Raw genomic sequence first — 21,276 nt, 5'->3', positions numbered from 1 at the left:
ATACGATGTAATAAAGACCTTTGTATCTTGGTATTACATCTTGTACTGTGTGTGCTAGCGATTGATCCAGGGACTAGCACAGATATGCACAGAGATCGGCACCTTAAAAGGTGAGGTCGCTACAGTGAACTAGCGTGATCATAGTGAGATCAGGGACGGGGCGGCGAAGATCTAGAGAAGAATGCGCTGCAAACCGACAGCGCGAGAGCTGCGTGCCTCTCCCCACACCACTCGGTGCGCGGGGAATCCGGCGGCCCGTAGCATCGACCGAACCTCGGTGAGCTTCGGGATACCATGGATTCTTGGAGGCGGGTTGCGGGGTTGGCTAAAAAACTTCCTAATTGGTAGTGGCATCACGACGTCTGTGTATGTGTGAGCGCGTGTGTATGGTGTGTGTGTGGGTGCGTGTGTGTGTATGTGCGTGTGTGTGCGCCTGTGCATGTGCAAACACAGTCAGATTTACTCGTACTAGTGAGAGGCTTAGCTGCCCTTCAATTTTACTTTTGACATTTCTTTGTTCTTTGCTCTATTTTTATTTAGAAATTTTACATAGGTAATAGGTTTAGGATTTGGTGTTTATATATATCTTGGTTCTATATTTGAACAAGTTTTTCCGGTGTATATAGATAAATTCATAGAGGCTCCCTTTATAATGTGCCACCACACACATCAAAAGTACAAATTCGTCTTTAACTCGCACAAATACATATTATATTACTTTTTGAACCTTCATTAGTTATTGTAATTAAGGCTTTATATAGTTCTTAATGTTTTGGCTATTTTATTTCATGGTGTAATTACTTGTTAAAAACAGCTAATTATGTAGCCCTATTAATAAAAACCTATTTTTAGTTGTCTTTCATACAAATATTTATAAAGTTCAAGTATAATATTAACAAGAAAATATCCCTACATATTTCATGTGATTATATAAAATGCCATATACGAAAGAACGAGCAAACGCAATGACACCTAACGATCCAACATTCTGCATAAACCTTCGGGTGGATTATCTCTAACAGTTGGGCGACTAACGGTCAGTAGTGCACTTAGCAGTGATAGGCTACGAGGCTTTTCTCACTACCACTTTTCTCATAAATATGTACCTTTCAAGATACTTAATTTTGAGACTGTGATTCTCTATGATTTTTTGGTTGCATGCGTTGGCCAAATCAACGCCCCTAACGATCCAACAGTCTGTATAAACCTTCGGTTGGATTATCTCTAACAGTTGGGCGACTAACGGTCGGCAGTTCACTTAGCAGTGATAGGCTAGGTGGCTTTTCTCACTGCCACTTTTCTCATAAATATGTTATCTTTCAACATCCTTAATTTTGAGACTATGATTCTCTATGATTGTTTGGTTGCATGCGTTGGCCATATCAACGCCCCTATAACAAGCACAATTTTTCTTTCCATTCCAAGCAATGTGTGTTTCTTAAATATAGCCCTTTTTCACAAACAAGTAAAATGTCTTGATTTGTCTACTGGTTGTGTTTACATATCTCATGATGTTGTCTTTGATGAGAATATTTTTCGTTTGCTTCCCTTAATCCCAACGTTGGTCATCGTCTACGCAAAGAAATTATTCTTCCCTACATGTCCTCTTCGGCATCACATGATAGGGGTGTGCATACTCTGATGATCATTATTTGTAAGTTGTTCCTTTTAGTACTCCTCCATAGGACATTACTGAAGAGGAACCCGAAAATTAGACGTGAATTCCAGCAACAGTTATGAATAAATAAGTGAAAACATCACATCAAATGATTAACCAGAGAGGGAAAACAGCCTCCTGAAATCAGTGTTGAATCTGGCTCTATTTGTGGATGTCACTGTTCGGTGTGTGGGCACACCGACATGCATGTGCGCTTCCCACTCTCATGCTGACACACACGGCCCTCCTAACACGGGCCCCGGCGCAATCCCCTCCCTGCTTGCGTTAGCAGATGTGGAGAACCACGTCTTCCACTCCATGCCTGCCACGTCTCCCACCATATCTTCTGCAGATGTTGCGTCGGAACATGTGCCTCCCCGGGATAGCACTTATGGCTCTGGATCTTCTATGCCAGCGCTAGCCACGCCTTCTTCTGCTGCTGAGGCTCACACTCGCCTCCAGAAAGGTATACAAACCCTTAATGAACTGCCCGCCCTAGGAGAACCACAGAATTTACATGAAGCTTAAATGATCGGAATTAGAAGCAAGCCATGCATGAAGAATATTCTATTGTGCTTCAAAATAATACTTGGCATTGTGTTCCTTCTAGTGCAAATAAAATACCATTGACTCTAAATGGGTGTACCAGTCAAGAAAAATGTTGATGGTACCACTGATAGATATAAAGTACGGAAATACATTTGTGCTTACAAGCATGGGTGTGGGTGTTGTCATAGCCGTCCGATGCTTTGAGATTCGGAGAAGATGGCAGGTTATAGAACCTCCTGCCCGTCTACCGCCACCGCCAGTAGTACATGCCGAACTCATCCACCCCGTCTTACTTCCTGAAGCCGCCATCGTCGGCGGCTGTGCATCCTGCTTCCGACGCATAATCACCATTTTCCGGAGGTGCGCTGTAGTCTGTGTGGGCGTGTACCCATTGCTGCCGCTAGAATCTCAACGACGACCTGCGCGGAATCAAAGCAACACAATACATTTTAATTTTATTTTGGAAGAATGCATACACACAAAATGGATCAGACACCTCCCATTTTTCTAATTTATTCGAGAAAGAATAGAGAATCAGACAGCCGCAACAGGAATCCACAAAATAGAAGTTCCAACCTAGTACGTACTCAGCCATGGAGCAAACAAAATAGTGAGGAAAAGTAGTATGTACAGACCAAGACGCCGTCAGTACATCAGCGAGGGAAGGAAGAGGGGGATAGAGAAGAAAAGGAGCCCCGGCAGAGACATAATGTACCTGCGTGCTAGCGGCGCGGCGGAGACGACGGGAGGTGGAAGCGCTGCAACGCGGAGCAGCAGGGATGGCGGCGAAAGGCAGGCGGTGAAGATCGACCGCGACCTCGCAAAATCGGGGGCAGAGGAAAAATTAATGGAGCCCTCGGAGCAGCTCTATGTTTTGGATAGGGGGATAGGGGCAGCAGACAGCATCTCTGCATACGGTCTACTCTAGACATGGATGGCAACGCTGTTGCCTGGTCGCGCGGAGCAAAGGAAGGAGAAAAGCAGATAAAGGATGTGACTCATAAAATGAGAAAGGGAAAAGAAAATGGCCAGGAGACAAGCAGCAGCACGAATCTCAAGATGACCATCAACGGTACAGAATACACCCACACCCATGCGTGGGTGTACAAAATCCACTCTCAAAGTAAGTAAGACTAGTTCCAAAAGGTTTCAAGCAAAGGTACAACATTGATTATGAAGGATACCTTCGATCATGTTGTCATGGCTGGTACTATTAGACTTGTACTTGCACTATCAGTCGGGGCTAGATCTTACGACAACTAGAACACATTTTTACATGGTGTTCAGAAAGACGAGGTTTACATTAAACATGCCCCCCAGTTATATTTGCAAACTTGATAAAGTTGTTTATGGTTTAAAACAAGCTCCTCGAGCATGGTACGCCCGTCTTAGCTCCAAACTTCGTGATGTTTGTATTGTTCCCTCAAAGGCAGACACATCCTTGTTTCTCTACCACAAATCAGGTATCACTATGTTCATTATGACTTATGTTGATGGTGTCATTGCTACAAGCTCTTCAGATCAAACTATATCTGCCTTGCTTCACAATATCGTTCATGAGTTTGCTCTCAAAGATCTTGGTACCCTGCATTATGTTTTGGGCATTGAAATTCACACGCTGTCTGAATCACTGCTTATATTGGAGTCCGCAGACGATTCGAAGGACATGCCGCCGAAGATCTTGACGAACTCTCCGCTTGTTGCTGACTTGGCGAAGCGCGGCGATGAGATTTCCTCGACGTCGATCTTGAACGATGACGATGATCCCGAAAAATCGGAATCGGCCGCCAACGATCCCGACGAAACCGGAACCTCGAGACGATGCGATCCTTCTTTTCCGACGCGGAAGTGGAATCTTCCGAACGTCATCTCCATAGGCTCCTCCAGATTCGCATATGCATCCACATGGGAGGGCGGGTGAGGAACACAATCGACGAGATCAGTTTCGATTTGTTTACCTCTGTCCATTGCATTGCTTCCCACCGAAGACGTCGACGATGTTGAGCGTGCCATCGAGATCAGATCCTTGTCGCCTTCAATCCCCACGGTCGGCGCCAATTGACAAGGGATTAACTTGTCAATGCCTACAGATTGTAGACTAGGGTTTTCAGGGAAGTAAAGGGCAAGTAGATCTCGAAGGTTCAGCCGGAAAAGTACTCGACTGCTATGAAAACTAGGGTTGTGTTGACAATGAAATCGATCCTCTCTTTGTCCCTCGACTCCCCCTTATATAGGAGGCGGAGCCGAGGGTTTCGTATTACACAAGTTTACAGATTCCGGGAGACTCTTTGAGTTCAGCCCGTAAAGTTACAAATCTCTTTACTCCTAATACAATTCTATCTTTCCTTAACAAAAACTAATTGGGCTTCCGAGCTTCATATTCTTCGACTCGTGGGTCTTCAGTAAACCCCGGGTACCATCTTCGGCAGGCCCATCAGGGATGCCTATGTCAGTCGTTGACTAAAGGATCACCTCTCAGACCTAAAGACAATACTCGTCAGTCATTATAGAAGCATCCTTAGTGCCCTTCAATACTTGACTTTGACATGTCCTGATTTATCCTTCTCAGTCAACAAATTTTGACAACATCTTCATGCTCCTCATACTAATCATTGGACAGTGGTAAAAAGAATTCTCATATACATTCATGGTACGCTCAAAATTGGACTTACTTTTCAGAAGTCCTCTTCTATATTATTTAGTGCTTTTTCAGATGTAGGTTGGGCAGGTGATCTTGATGATATACACTCTACTGGTTGTTTTGCTATATTTGTTGGGCTCAAACTTGATATCTTGGAGTTCTCGTAAACCGCCTAGAGTGTCCTATTTCAGCATTGAAACTAAATATAAAGCACTTGCTAATACCACCGCTGAGTTAATTTGGGTTGAACCTATTCCGAGAGAACTTCGTGTTTCTCTCCAACAGAAATCTGCCTTTGATGTGATCATATTGGTGCCACGCACCTTTTTGCAAATCCAGTTTTTCATGCCCACACAAAATATATTGAGATTGACTTTTATTTTGTCAGAGGACGAGTTGCCAGCAAATAGCTTGACACCGGGTTTATTCTAGCAAGGATCAAGTTGTTGATCGATTTACAAAAAGTCTATATACTAAGAAGCTTGATGAGTTTAAGAATAATCTAAATCTCTACAAGGTTTAGGTTAAGGGGTTGGCCGAAAAATAATGCATACCGTATCGATATAGGTACACGGTAATACTCTAACCTATATATACGGACTCCTCTGTACAGCCACCGCGGGGGCTTTTCCCATGCCTTATTTATGCGTACCCGAGACCCTCTGATTGGGGCCATCGTTTTCCTAAGCGTTATCCACACGGGCGCGCGCGCACACACAATCCATAAGGAACTAAAACTAAAGATAGACAAGTATAACGACAATGATGGAGAGATGACACGCTTTCCGCATTTTTTTATTAGCTTGCACCATTGCATATATTACATTAAACGGGAATGAGACATAGGAAATTTGAGTACATTATTTTTTTTTTGAGAGAAGGAGGCGTATATTCAAACAAACAAGCTGTTACAACGCGAACACGCCCAAACCCACTCGAACGCCCAAGAAGCACACGTGGCCAAACACATAGCAGAAAGGCCCTCAAAAGAACAAAAAAATACAAAGAGGTCCCTAGCCAAACTGCCAACACCATCTTCACCACGATCCACCAGCGAACGCCGGCGACGAACACGGCCAAGCACCATCGCCCAACAAGGCTTTAAGAGCTGCATAGGGGGCCCGCCTGACACGGAGCCAATAGAACCTGTGGAGAACATCAGCCGGGAAACATCCCAGTGCTCACCGCGTCCCGAATCTCGCAGCCGAGATCCGCCGCCGTCAAACCACCGCCATCCCGAGCTTGACCAACCGGCGCAACCTGGACCGAAGCAGGTTCTTCCTTCGCAAGATCGCAGCAGAAGTCTTCGACAGGCTCCCCCGCGATCCAAATCTTGCCCTAGAGACCAGCCCGAGCAAAAGACGCTCCTGTACAAGGCCCAAAGCTCCACGTCAACGCCGGAGCGAGCGTCGCCGCGACGGCGGAGCATAGGCACAAAAGCCACTTCGAGGTCAACTCCGCCGCTGCGCCAACCCCGACTGGAAGAGGAGCTACCGGATCCGCCAGCGACCGCCGCCACCGGATCCGAAGCAAACTTATTCACCTCCGCCGTCGCCACCGCCGAGACCGAAGCTCCGGACAGGGGAAAACCTAGCCCTAACCTATCTACACGCCATGGATGAACCGGCGAGGTTCATCCACCCTACCACCGCCGGAACGGCCGGCGGAGGGCGGAGGAACCACACGATTCACTGGCGGAGGGAGGTGGCAGATGAGTCGCCTTTCTTATCGCCTGCTTTCGCGAGAGGATAGCACGCATGTGTGGACATATTTAGATGCATGGCATTGCCCTAATCGAATACCGTATTGACAATGCCGTTAATGATGGTGCGGGTAGAAAAGTAGGGTATCAGAACACCCTAAAATATTTTTGATAGATCGTTTCAGACATAAACATCAACTTTTTAATATTTTATGTAAAAATTTGGTGCACCTCCTTTGGAGTAAAATTGGAAAATAAGGCAAAAAAAATTCTAACATGTGCTATAGTATATTAAAAAATAAGTATTTGGTAAAGAAAGAAAATTAAGTATCATCTAATTCCTCTTAAATAAATCATATATTGTCTTAAACATGCATAGTATTTATAACCGCGTTGAACGTTTTATATATGAAGTACTCCGGACGTCTTTCTACCTTTACCATCACATGGTAACGCTATGGAGCAGTACCAAACGCTCCTGTCTCAAGCCATTCTTTTGTTTTGCATGCTCCGGTTTACATCTACTGTTTTTCCTTGTTCCTATGGATTTTCTGTTCCTACGTTTTCTGGTCCTGCAAAACGAACGGCCCCGAGTGCAAAGGGCTTGCAAGCACCAGTCCACCATACCAACAAACTGACTAGTAAAGGTGGAAGAAGATGATGCATGACTCCGATAGCTCGTAAGATATGCCAAAGTTTACTTATTTATTCCCAAGGGAATACAGGGGAAACGAGGCTTTAGTTGAGCACAAATGTTACTCAAGTAAGTGACCGTTTTGGATTACAAGTTGGGCCCAAATATATCCATTACAAGCACCACTCACAAAACTCTATTACAAGCACCCAAAAGCGGAACTCATTTAGCTGCACGGTGGTGATGCTGATTCATCTCATTATCAGTGACGACACTTCTGGGTTTCTGTAATCCCAGAAAGTGATGTAAGTATGCAGTTTTAGTTGGTTCAGCCGAATGATTTGTGATCAACTAAAGATGACCGGATAGCACATATGCTTTCGTCTCTTTGCTAAGGAAAGTTTTAAAAAAACACACACACAAAAGGGAGGGTAAATCAGATTAGCACAACAGGGTCCCTCCATCCACCTAGAACATAAAGCGCAGAACCTGGTTCAACGTGGGCGCCTCTGGTTTCTGGTCGCACTATCGACGGTGCAAAAAAAAATTGAACACACAAGGTTACGAAGAACCCTGACAGTACATTAATTAGGAAACAGTAGTTCACAGCGAATTAGGAGAGGGCCCAACACATGAACGAAATTACAAACATGTCACTTGATATATGTAGAAAGGACCTCTGGTATGGAATTGGAAACGTGATCAGATCCTTCATCAAGCTCGGGAACCACATCGTTCGTCACTGGGGATGCAGCCACTTCTGACGCTGAGGCTGCCATGGCACACTGCCCTAGCTTCCAAACAGTAGATCCTCCACAGAGGCGTGATGCTCGGAGGTTGAAAGGTTGTGACCAAATCTCACGTAAGGGCATCTCCAACGGGCTGACGCATTTCGAACGTCCGAAATATTCGATTGTGTCTGTTTGCATCGTCCCGGGGACGTCACGCAGTCTAGGGCGACTGTTTGCGTCGGGTACCTCCAGCGGTGCGGACGCATTTTTTTTGCGGAGACAACGTCAATGTCGTTAATGGCGTTTTACGTCCCGTCGAGGACTGCCGCCGGCGATTAACTGTTCCCGCGTGACCACAATCGTTCCCGCGCGTGCCCAATACATTGGCAACTTTCGCCGACGTTTCGCGCGCGCGGGAAACGACCTGCGCGGCAACGCCGTTTCCCGCCCCGCCGTGGCTATATATGCTGGACACCGGCGGGGGTGACGGGCACACCTCAAGCTAAACCCTAGCATCCATCCAAGGCCGAGCACAACCTTGGCTGGGATCAGGTAGTTCAGATGTGCCGCCACGCCCATCCAGAGGAGGGCGAGGAGCTAGTCGCCATCGCCGTTCAGGCCGACCAGCTGGACCTGGAGGCGGCGGCGGCGGAGGCGGAGGTTGCGGAGGCGGAGGCGGCAGAGCGCGCGGAAGGGCGCCTCGCGGCGACCAGGGTGGAAATCGCCGACTCCAGGGCCGAGCTCACCGACGCCAGGGCGGCGCTCGCGGAGGCGCGGGCTGCGATGGCAGCCCCTCCGGCGGCCCCACCAGCGGACGCCGTCATCCACGACATCGCCGCCGACGACGACACTGTACCAGGCCGCTTCGACTGCGGCGGCGACCAGTTCGTTCTGCTCGCGTCCTTCGAGACCCTGGCTGGGGACGCCCTGCGCCTTCAGGCTTGGGCAGCGGAGGAGGAAGCCCACAGCTATGCGGTCGCCATGGCTCAGGGGTACATGTGCTCCGACCTGGACTCGCTCCAACGGAGGGGCCCTTCTCCCGCGTGGGTCGAGCAGGAGAACCGGGAGCTGGCGGGCGCCATCACCACCAGGGACGAAGCGGTGGCGGAGGCGGCTAGGGATAGGGCCTGCTTCCACACCCAGCTGGCGAGGTTGCAGGCGGCGGCCCAGGCGAACGAGGCGGCTGCGGAGGAGGCGGCGGCCTAGGCGACGACGACCCAGGCGGCGGCGGCGGAGGCGGAGGTGAACTCTATGGCCAGGAGAATCTTGCGGGGCTCCTTCCTGGCCGAGGCCCTCGAACACCGCAGGCGGCAGAACGAGACGTCTGATCGCCGTCGTGCGCGGCGCGCGGAGTGCGTGAAGCGCTCCCGCTTCGACGATGGCGCTGGCCCCTCCGGCGGCCAGTAGTAGGCCGCGCGACTGCGAGTAACCCAAGCCGTGGTAGGCCGCGCGACGGCGAGTAGGTACGGCCATTGTAGTTTTAGGTTAACTCGACTAACCATCTCCGTAAAGATGGTCCGTTTGGCCAATCAATAGTAATGAAAAAATATTTTGCTTACCTAGTTACTGCCGACCGGGCACGGATGCACCGAACACGGACACTTTCCGTGACCGCGCAGCGTCCACGGAGACGCATACCTGACGCATATTTGGGCCAGGTTTGCGTCGCTGCGAACGGCCCGGTCACTATGTGTCGCCCCGCTGAAGGTGATACCAGCCGCATTTTTTAGCCCGGCAGACGCAAACAGTCGCTCACCGTCCGATTTGCGTCGTCCCGTTGAAGATGCCCCAAGCCAACAAAGATCACCCTTTGGCTAGAAGATTCACCAGAGCAGCAAGGACCGCCCATCCATCACCATAGGGAAGATCCGATATCCTTAACGGTCAAATCCTATGAGCATGCTCGGAGAAGACCACCATTGGTCAGTGGATTCACAAAGAACCTAGAGAAGATCGGCCAACGACCGCATCATCTGCACGTGTCCAGGCGTAGGCTGCTAATTCTAAATGAATCAAGGTACTACCTTCGTTTAGAAATATAATCCATTTAAAAAAACTTAAATTAGTTTTCTAAAAAAATTTATATTTTACAATATAGGTAATAGCTAATTGCTAAATGTTCCAAGGAAGCTGCGCTCTCTAGTTTAATGATGGATAACTTCGACCACCTTCTGTTTTTTTTTTTTAAGTCCAGTGAGATTACCATGCGTTTCGGTATGGCCGATCAACTTGCAGTGGGTTGTGGTGTCGGATGGCGACATCTGATAGGTTGTTCCACTGTTGGCTGTGTGTGCTCGTCAAGCAGCCTTGTTGTCTTCAGCTGGTTTTGCATCCTAAAGAAAGAACTGCATACAGTTTTTTTTTTAGACAAACTGCATACAGATATTTGTTCTAGAGGAAGTAACGAAGTAACGTTTTGGCCCACATGCTTACTCGCCACCTAAAGCTGGGAGCATGGTCGACCCATCCTTGCTAAGCCTGGCCACAACGAAAGCTGGCCCAAGTTTTGAATTCCATCGGCCTTTTTCTTTGCCGACATTGCTAAGTCCATCAACCACTGTCCTTTGGTTAGCCCCTTTAGCTCGATCAAATTCCATCAATCTAGTTTTTCTCAAACGAAGGCAAAAGTAAGTGTACAGTTAATTGGTGAAAAATCGGTTGAAAACCATATACAATGAAGCCTCCACACTCACCACGGGGCCAAGCCTACACAAGTCCTCGGAACAACCAAGATTAACTCAAAACATCACTCCATGAATTCCTAATGGCCCTTCACCAATCATCGGAGAGAAGACGCCATGACTTCTATGAAAGAAGCAAATACGAGAGAGATGGCGGCAATCCAAGGTAAACAATTGAGTCAATTGCACATTTTTTTACCGTTGACTCGATTAGTTTGGATTTTTCTTTGTATTAGTGCATCAATTTAATATCATTATTGATGGATGGGCTCACATTCATTAAGCTCGAGATAGACATAGACGAGAAGCTAGATTCATCGGATATTCTTTCTTCAAACAGTTTCCCGCCCTGTTTTATAGATAAAATAAACATATTATATAGAGAGAGAGGGGGAGGAATGATTGTACTCATAGGTGTACATGCTCCATTTTCCAATATACCACATAGATAAATAAATAAAAGAGTCTGCTCACCCAGCAGCACAAACATGCCTAACTAAAACAGAAAAGGCAATGATACAGCTCTACACCGTAAAGCAACTCAATGGTTGAATTGCGTATACAAGTGGCGCACCACCACTGGATGATTCTGAAGCATGCCCCGAGCATCGGATATTCAAGAGGACACATGATATAGAATTGTAAAGTTCATGATCATCGGACGCCCGAGCAAGAAAGTTCGAGATGTAGCATGAAAATCTCCCTTCATAAAATGTGACAATTAACTTAACTATCAGAAAACTACTTCGGTGGGGGCAAGACTGGCCAAAATAACATTAAAGATTAAACTATTGTATTCATTTATATACTTTCTAGGGGTGGATGCACATCATCATCCGTTAATTTTGTGTTGTATTAATAAGAGTTGGGTTTGAAAGGACCCATAAGCTTCATTCCAAGCGATGTGTACAAGTTACAAGAAGAACCTCAAAAGAAAACGACATTACAACATGGTCCTAGCTTTTTCTAAAAAGAGCCCTTGAAACACGATCAAGTCCTCCACCGATGCGGCTGAACCACAAAGCTATAGCCACCGAGAACTCCACCACGGACGAAGCCACTTGGGCGAGGTCGACGAGCGGTGCTGTGTTGAAGGTATCGAAGATCCTCCGATGTGGCGCTTTGGCATGGAAGAAGATCCACTGGAATAGCAAGCTCCGCTGGGCGAAGTGGCCTCCTTGGAAAAACAAGGCGGCGGTGCAACCTTTCCGCTGATGGTGCACTTCGCAGAGAGAAGCTTCGAGGGCAACCCCGGGAACTCGAGATCTCAATGTCACCATTTTCCACTAACCTCGAATGCGAACACATCTTGGAAGAATGGGTCGATGCTTATTAGCAGGAGGCAAAGAAGAGACCGCCCCATCCGCCTTCGTCTCCAACTACCGGAGCACCACAAACAGGGAGTTGCCACCATTGGCTAGCCGGCCTGAGCTGCTCGACAACTCCAACCACCAAATCTCCCTGATACATGGCATAACGACAGTTCGGCTTAAAGCCATACAAATTTATAGTAGATAAAAACTTAGACTACATTGTACAAAGACATGGCCTCCGCTCCCTTGTCGAGGAAAGGGAGAGAACTTGGGCGCAACATGGCGACTCTCAAAGGAGGAAGGAAGAGATAAAGCTTGGGGGAATGTTGCTGCGTGTTGGATGAGGTATTAATTTTGTGTAAGATACACATATATTTTAAGCTCGCACATCCTTTAATTGGGTTTGAGGACATTAGTCTTAACAAAGAACTCTAAACACCCCAGGACCACCTGTAATCCTCTTCCGTTCCTCCAAGATGCCAGGAATCTTCTACACTCCGAAATTAATAAGATATACGAAGAAATCTCGCATCCAGCAAGACCCGCACAAAATAGTGTCCCATTAGGTAGTGATTGTACAACTCCACAAAAGGTATGAATGGTATACCATACCGATTCATTTTGTACGTGATGTCAAACATGAGCACATCATCGTAGTCATGATAGATCTGACAAGGTTGGAAACCACACCAGAACATGTGTTTCAAACAACTTTTTTTCAACCTCATAATCAAAAACAAATCTAGATATTGAGGCTTCCTTTTCTCCATAATGTCAATGGCTATGTTAGTGTCACCCTTTGCAATCGCTTCCTCTTTTCCTGGCAAGACATGTTATAAAGATCCTTCCTTATGAACCCTACGTGTTGTAATTTCCACTTATGGTGATGGATTTTTCCATAATATGGAACCTTCTAATCCCACTTGCGGCCAATGACATGATCTCAAGCCTTCTGGCCTTATCTTTATGTGAGACCCAAGAAAAGAGACTTCATTAGGTCTAGTGAGGACTCGATTATCATTCTTCTAAAATCTCGGAACAACCCAAACCCCTTGGATTTGTTAAATGACATGCTTAAATGGCATTCCAGTTGCAACGAGACTAAGGTCATTTCCTGCAGCTGCGGACATCCATGGTCAAGTACTTTTTCTTTCACATTTCCTAACCGTGGAACAACAATGTATACCATCTATACTGAATATTTCATGTCCTGATGGAACCTTTTATCTCTTCAACTTCTCCCGTATAATGTTGAAACCATGCTCTTTGGCGTACTTGTTCTAGAATGTGGGAAACAAACGTTCATGCACATTACACCCATGTACTTATATCCTGTTTATCTTCCGCATGATGACATTCCTTTCATGATTCCCCTTGATTATTACCATACTTATGATGGGCACTACCTATCACACAAATGAAAGCAAAGTCATGTAAGTGTATGTGTCTATCTGATTTATACTACTCCCTCCGTCCTGCGAAGGTTGCCTTAGATTTGCCAAATTTTGGATTATCTAGACACTAAATAGCATCTAGATACATCTGAATTTTGACACATCTCGGCCAACCTTCGTGTGATGGAGGGAGTAGAAGTTTATGCCTTGCCATACAAAAAGTCAACAACAATCAACTTACATCACTCTTGCATTCAGATTTTGACTCCTTGGGATAGTGCAGTTCTTCCATGTCCTTATTATCCAAGTATTCCAAATCTGAATCCCCAAAACAGTAATGCTCATTGTGGACTAGTATCACTTGCGCAATTGTAACTCAAAGTCATATTACATGTCTATGGAGTTATTGTAGAACTAAAATACCCTCAACATACATCACTGGTGTTTTTGGAGTACGGGATTCATCCACATCATTTTTCTTGTTTTCACCACCGATGTCCAACTATACAATTGGAAAACAAGGAGGATAAATTCAAATGCTACCCGTACATACAAAAAAAACTTCACATGAATCACATTATCATACTTGGATCGATTACCATCAAAGATGCTATTGCCATGATGTTCATCTTCTAAAGATGACCTATTTCCATACTCCCAACTTGAATCATCATCGTCCACATATCTTGACGGATTCGTTGCATAGAAAACAAAAAAATTCTACCGTGAAGAAGAACAGAACCAAGATCCAATCTAGGAAAAGCCAAGATCTAATCTATGAAGATCGGAGCAACGAGAGAGATGAGAGACTAACCCTCAAAGATCCAAAGCCTTACGAGATCAGATCCCGCTGGTTAACGTAGTCGATCATTCCGGTGCTACAATCCGGCAGCACTTCCGTAATCGGTCGCACGTACGGTGTTGATGAAGTCCTTCCTCTCCCCGTTCCAGCGGGCAGCGGAGGTGTGGTAGATCTCCTCGGAATCCCAGCAGCACGATGGCGTGGTGGTGGTGGAGGAGAAATTCCTGCAGGGCTACGTCAAGCCTGCGCGGGAAGAAGGAGGAGGGGGAGAGGGGCGGCTAGGGTTTGGGGAATCATATGTTGCGCCCCAACCCTCCCCTCCATCTTATATAGGCGTGGGGGCTGCCTTGGCCCCTCCTCCAAGCCCTAGGGTCGGCCAAAATAAGGGGGACAACTCCCCCCCCCCCAAAGTTATAAGTCTCTATTTTCAAGGGATTTGATCTTATCCACTTGATCTAGCCACATGGGCCTTGGAGGGCTGGTGTGCCTGGACCATGTGGGCCTATACGACCCCTACAGTCCATGTTGGTCATCCGGGATAGGTGGGCCCCACTATGGTACCCTCCGGAACCTTCTAGAACCTCAGGTACAATACCGAAAAATCCTGAATTTTTCCGGTAACCCTGAAAATGACTTCCCATATATGAATCTTATTCTCTTGACTATTCCGGACCTACTCGTGATGTCTTGGATCCCATCTGAGACTCCAAACAACATTCGGTCTCCATCGCATATTCCATATCTACTATACAACATTGAACCTTAAGCGCGTCACCCTACGGTTCGTGAATTATGCGGACATGATCGAGACTCCTCTCCGATCAATAACCAATAGCGGGACATGAAGATCCATAATGGCTCCCGCACATTCAGCGATAACTTAGTGATCGATTGAACCATTAACATACGATACCAATTCCCTTTGTCACGCGATACTTTACTTGTCCGAGGTTTGATCATCGGTATCTCCATACCTAGTTCAACCTCGTTACCGACAAGTACTCTTTACTCGTACTGTGGTATGTCATCTCTTGTGACCTTATAACATGCTTGCAAGCTAATTAGATGACATTCCACCGAGAGGGTCCAGAGTATATCTATCCGTCATCGGGATGGACAAATCCCACTCTTGATCCATATGCCTCAACTCATGCTTTCCGAATACTCAATCACATTTTTATAACCACCCATTTACGCAGTGGCGTTTGATGTAATCAATGTACCCATCCGGTGTAAGTGATTTACATGATCTCATGGTCGAAGGACTAGGTAACTATGTATTGAAAGCTTATAGCAAGATGAACTTAATGACTTGATCTTATGCTACGCTTATTATGGGTGTGTGTCCATTATATCATTCACCCAATGACATAACCTTGTTATTAACAACATCCAATGTTCATGATCAGGAAACCATGATCATCTATTAATCAACAAGCTAGTTTAACAAGAGGCTTACAAGGGACTCTGGTTGTTTACACAACACACATGTATTAATGTTTCCGGTTAATACAATTATAGCATGGGGTGTAAACATTTATCATGAACATTAAGATATAACAATAACTACTTTATTATTGCCTTTCGGGCATATCTCCAACATATATATATTATCAAGGTCAATCATCATTAGTGTAATATAGCCTTGTACGCATGGTCTAATGCAGAACAACAAACATCATCTACTTTTTCAAAATTGGAACTATCGATAATAGATGCAAAGAGAGTTGGATACAGAGGGATCTACTCTCACCTTCTTCGCGTCGGTAGGGTTATGGCAACCGGATGACGGGCACAGATGTGGTGAGGACGAGCTGTTTGTCCACCTGGAGGGATATCTACCACCGCAATGTGGCCACCGGTTCCGCCAACAATCTGAAATGGCCGCACTTGGATCAAGAGGTGAAGACAGAGCATTCAAAACCCTAGGTATGAATGGGTGGGATCCCTTCGATCTCCGGGTAGAGGCCGAAGGATTCCAACGTTGGCCGTCAGATCCTTGTTGTGCGCGGACGGCCAAGTCACCACCAGAGCCGGGCAAGATCAGAGATGGCCACCGTAACCGGCGGCTGCTAACTAACTGCTGATCGTGATTGTGTGCGCGCATGTAGAAATGGCAGTGGCGATGCGAGGATAGCTATTGAGATCTTGCAGGTTGCTCCATACTGCCAATACATATGTACACTATATACCAATGTTTTAAAAACAAAAGGGTTTACAAGATCTTCGATTTGGGCTTCGGCAGGCTATCCTCGAGCTACCATGTCTACTACGGGTAAAGACCAGCGTACTCCTTCGATATTTAAGCACAAACCTTACAAACTGTAAACATCATGATCATTGGACGCCCAAGCATAAAATACCCCAATGTGCTTTCTCCGTTGGCTAATATAAAACGTTTTGGCAAACTAATTAGCACGCAAATATCCCTTTTTAAAATGTGAAAAATAACTTAATTATATTCAACAACGAATGAAGTGGATACAGGATTAGCCAGACCGACACTAAAATACTCTGCTCATCTCTAGCAGTGGATGCACATCATCGTACATATATTAATTGTTTGTGTGCAAGCTAGGTACAAATATATTTAAGCTCGCACATCCTTTACGGGAACACGAGTCTTAACAAAGAACTCTAAACAACCCAGGACCAGCTGTAATCCGCTTCAATGCATCCAAGACGGCAGGAATCTTCACTAAAACCTCTGCAGTAGGAAATTTATTAAGATATACGAAGAAATCTCGCACCATGGATGGGGTTCTCCGAGGAAGATAAAACCAGCAAGATCTGCACAAAATAGTGCCCCAGACACAGCGTTCCCGGCGAGCTAGAGAACAAGTTTGGGTTCAACCACTCCATGCGGAAGGAGGGCGCGCGCAACTGCTCGCACTTGCTTGCAGCAGCACGGTTGCGCGTGCTTTGCTCAGAAAGCGAGTAGTCCTCCTGGAGTCGCAGATCTCGTCAACCCCGGATTGGCAACGAGATCCACGAAGGAACGAAAAATATGTTGTCGATCGTGCTTGTGCTTGATGGCCACCGAACCCCACCGGTCACTGCCTGCTGTCTCTCTTCCCTCCCGATGAGATCTCTGCAACCAACGCGTGAGCATGTATCTGTGCCGAAATTCTATATCTGAAATATCCTGCACTGTCTTGCGCGTCCGATGAACAGTGTCACTTCCAGCACATTGTGTCAGTACAGGAGTATCAGAAAGATCACGTTGGTCGACTATGAATGTATTGCTTGCCTCGTGCTAATTACTGACAGGCTAATTCTAGGCTAGATCAGGTACCAGCATGTAGTTCCAAGATTGACGATTTTCCGGGCACGTAGTAAATAGTGTAATGTAGCACCAAGTTTATTTTTGTGACCGCCGATGCCGATCGTATGAGAGATGACTGAACCTGCTACATCTTCATATATAATATACTCCCTACAATGCACTAGCGAACGTAATCAAAAGTTTAAACTGATGGAAAATGGCTAAGCAATTCACCTATACACACATGAACAATGGCCACATGAATTAAGGGAGGCAGTATTTTGTTATGTCCGTTACTTATTTCTCCTAGTACATGCTTAATCTCTAGTTGTTTATCTTATGTTTGGATGTGCTTTACTCAGGTTAGTCTGGCAGGTAGTGATGTGTTCCTTTCGGTTGCTTAGGCAGTCATGATGATTATCTGCTGCGGAATTGGATTAACTCATTCGGACCAGCAGTGTGCATGTTGGACTACTTGAAAAACAGGAAATGATGCCTCATCTAAAAGACACTTCCCTGATGATCAAAACGAAGAGAACCTTTCTGGTGGTGTGGAGCTGCTAAAGCTGGCGATCCAAGAAGCTTATGCAAGATGGCGCCGGCTACAGCGAGAATTACAGATTCTTCACTCTGTTCTTATTATCTGTAATGGTTGCTTAATCTTGGTTGTGTTCAAAGTCATGTCTCTATTGGCTTAGCTACACCTGCAAACTAGAGGGTGTGTGCGCTGCTGGTTGTAATAAAGTTTACTTTTCCTTGTTTAGTTTTTTGCTTTCAAAAACTTTTTAATAACTTATGGCGGTTTCTTTAATGGAAATCGTCGGGAGGGGTCCATTTGGTAAAAAAAAACATGTTTCATCTTTTTTTAATTATCTTATATGGTATGGGTTTATTCAAGCAAGTACGCTAAAAAAATACATATGTTAAATGCATATAATATAAACATATTTCATATGATTCTGATTGTCCTAATTTTATGTTGTAACAATGTTATTTTGTATATATTTAATTACACTTTACAAATTTTGACCCATAACATTGGGTAACTAAGACGGAGGAAGTATAAACCCACATGTACATAAATATAGCTTACACTGATGGGAACCTGTCATGAAAAAACCAATCCAATGGAGAGGATTCCCGTTTCCAAGCAAGAATGAATAGAACATTAATATGCGTTTCCTCAGAAAGCAACACGAACTTCCTTCATTCCTTGTCTCTGCATGAGCCTAACACCAAAAGCGGCACACATCCTGCAAAATATTGCCACGAACGAACGGTTGCATTATTAATGGAACCGGGGGGGGGGGGGGGGCGCCCCTTTTCTCTAAAAAAAATATTGCCACGAATGTAGGTTAGCCAAATTCGTGAAAAGAACAGTAATGTTAATACCATTGAAACGCATTCATGATGCTGCATCTCTGAATATGACCGCAACTTCACAAAAGCAACCAATTCCTTGAGGGTGTAGTACAATGTCTTTTATTCCTTGACAGACTATTACTCCTCCCTGATGGGCTCCTCAAGAACCACCACATTCGACTTTGACGTGCGTGCCATGTACAGGCCGCTGCCTGCCCTGGCCGACCTTGAGCGCACGTTCGCTGAGGAGGAGATCCGGTCAGCTCTACTCACAATGCGCACCGATGCCTCGCCGGGGCCAGATGGATTCAGCCCGGGGTTCTTCAAGACTTTCTGGCCTCTCGTGAAAGGCGATCTATCTGATTTGATGGCAGCATTCCACTCAGGCACCGCAAAACTCCAGCCCATAAATCAAGCGTACATGGCCCTCCTCCCTAAACGAGACGATGTGGTTACTGCAGACGGGTTCAGGCTGATCTCGCTCCAAGGCACAGCTCTCAAAATTCTTTGCAAGGTCTTGACGCGCCGGATCCAGCCACACATCCCGGCTCTGGTGTCAATTGATCAGTCTGGCTTCATCAGAGGACGTAACATCACCGACAATTTCGCGTACGCTGCTGAGCTAGTTCAGTGCTGCTACAAACGCCGCGTCCCGACGATTGTTCTCAAGCTGGACTTCCGAAAGGCTTTTGATTCTGTGGATTGGTCTGCCTTGGATTGTATCCTCCGTGCTCGTGGTTTCGGTGACAAGTGGTGCAGCTGGATCAGAGCTATCCTCGAGACAGGCAGGACAGCGGTCCTCCTCAATGGCGTGCTAGGCCGTTGGTTTGATTGCAAGCAGGGGCTGCATCAGGGGGACCCTCTCTCCCCGTACTTGTTCATCATTGTGGCGGATGTCTTGCAGCAGCTCATCACCGGTGACGTTGAGCCCGACCGGTTGCGCCACCCCCTCGTTGACGACCTTCCCTGCCCCGTTATTCAGTACGCCGACGACACATTGCTTCTCCTTCGGGCCACCCCGGACCAGCTCCTGCGCGCCAAGACCCTCCTCGACATCTTCTCTCGCGCCACCGGCCTGGAAATCAACTTCCAGAAGTCAGCCTTTGTACCGATCTGCGTCCCGGAAGGGCGCGCGGATGAGCTTGCTGCGCTCGTGGGTTGCGCGCCCGCGGAATTCCCCCAGACCTACCTCGGGCTCCCACTGACAGCCCGCAAGCTCCGTGTGCAAGACCTGCAACATCTCGTGGTGAAAGTGGAGAAACGTGCGCCGGGATGGAAAAGCTCGCTGCTGAACTTGGGCTCACGGCTGACCTTGACTGACGCTGTCCTCTCAGCCCTGCCATCTTTCGCCATGAGTGTGATCCCGCTCCCGGTGACCACCATCGACCGCATGAACAGGCCCCGCCGCGGCATGCTCTGGAAAGGAAAGGCTGCATGCTCGGGTGGTGACTGCCAGGTGGCCTGGCAGGATGTCTGCCGCTCACGAGCTGAGGGTGGCCTCGGCGTTCATGATCTCAGGCGTCAAAACACTTGCCTCCTCCTCAAGTTCGTCCACAAGCTGTTGCGGGGCGACGACACGCCCTGGACTCGGTGGGTTCGCCGTTGATATGGCGCCAATGGGATTGCCGAGCCCCCGTCATCCTTAGACACACCTGCCTGGCGATCCTTCAAACGCATCTTCTCCGTCTACCGGGGGCTCACAAACGTCAAGGTTGGCAATGGCGCGACGACCTCGTTCTGGTTCGACAATTGGCACGCCGCCGGCCCGCTGTTCGCCCGCGTCCCTGAGCTGTTGTCTCAGTGTACGACACGTCCATCACGGTGGCCGCGGCCCTCGCGAATCACCGGCTTGCGCTTCCGATGCACTCGCGCGTTTCAGTGATCGCACAGGCCCAGCTCGACGCGTTGGCGGCCTCGCTTCAACACGCTGCCCTCGCCGATGAACCTGACACCCGCCTGCTGCCTGGGGGGCCTCCTTCACCACGGCCCGAGCCTACCGCACGATGGTCTTGTCCGGGGTCGTCCTCCCGCTCGCCGACTGCAACTGGGCAAACTTCGCGCCGCTCAAGGTCCGGGTCTTCTTCTGGATTGCGCGGCATGGGAATACCAGGACGCGTGCTCTCCTCCATCGACATGGTGTGTTGCCGTCCGCCCGCTGCCCCTTCTGCAACGAAGACGAGGATCTCCTTCATCTCTTCTTCTCTTCAAGTGCCGCCGCCTGGCGCCATGGTTTGCTCACGTTGGGGCCCCAGCTGCCGCCTCTGCGACCGACCTGGAAGATGGCTGCCTTGCCCTCGCTGCGCCACTCATCGCCCTTGCGCCTCCTGTGCGGCACACACTGGTGCTCCTCGTACTGTGGATCACCTGGAAGAGCAGGAACCGTATGGTTTTTGATGCCCAACTCCTGCGACCTCGGCAAATGTTCTTGCTCCTTGTAGAACACTGCGAGCTTTGGTTGCACAGGCTGCCTCGCCGCCTTAGCCGCCAGCCGATAGACTTGTGGCTGTCGGATCGTAGAGCTAGCCTCCTGTGATCTTGGTTACAC

Source organism: Lolium rigidum, chromosome 1 (assembly GCF_022539505.1).
Source record: "Lolium rigidum isolate FL_2022 chromosome 1, APGP_CSIRO_Lrig_0.1, whole genome shotgun sequence".
In the NCBI taxonomy this organism is placed as follows: Eukaryota; Viridiplantae; Streptophyta; class Magnoliopsida; order Poales; family Poaceae; genus Lolium; species Lolium rigidum.
This window is presented reverse-complemented; position numbering follows the sequence as displayed.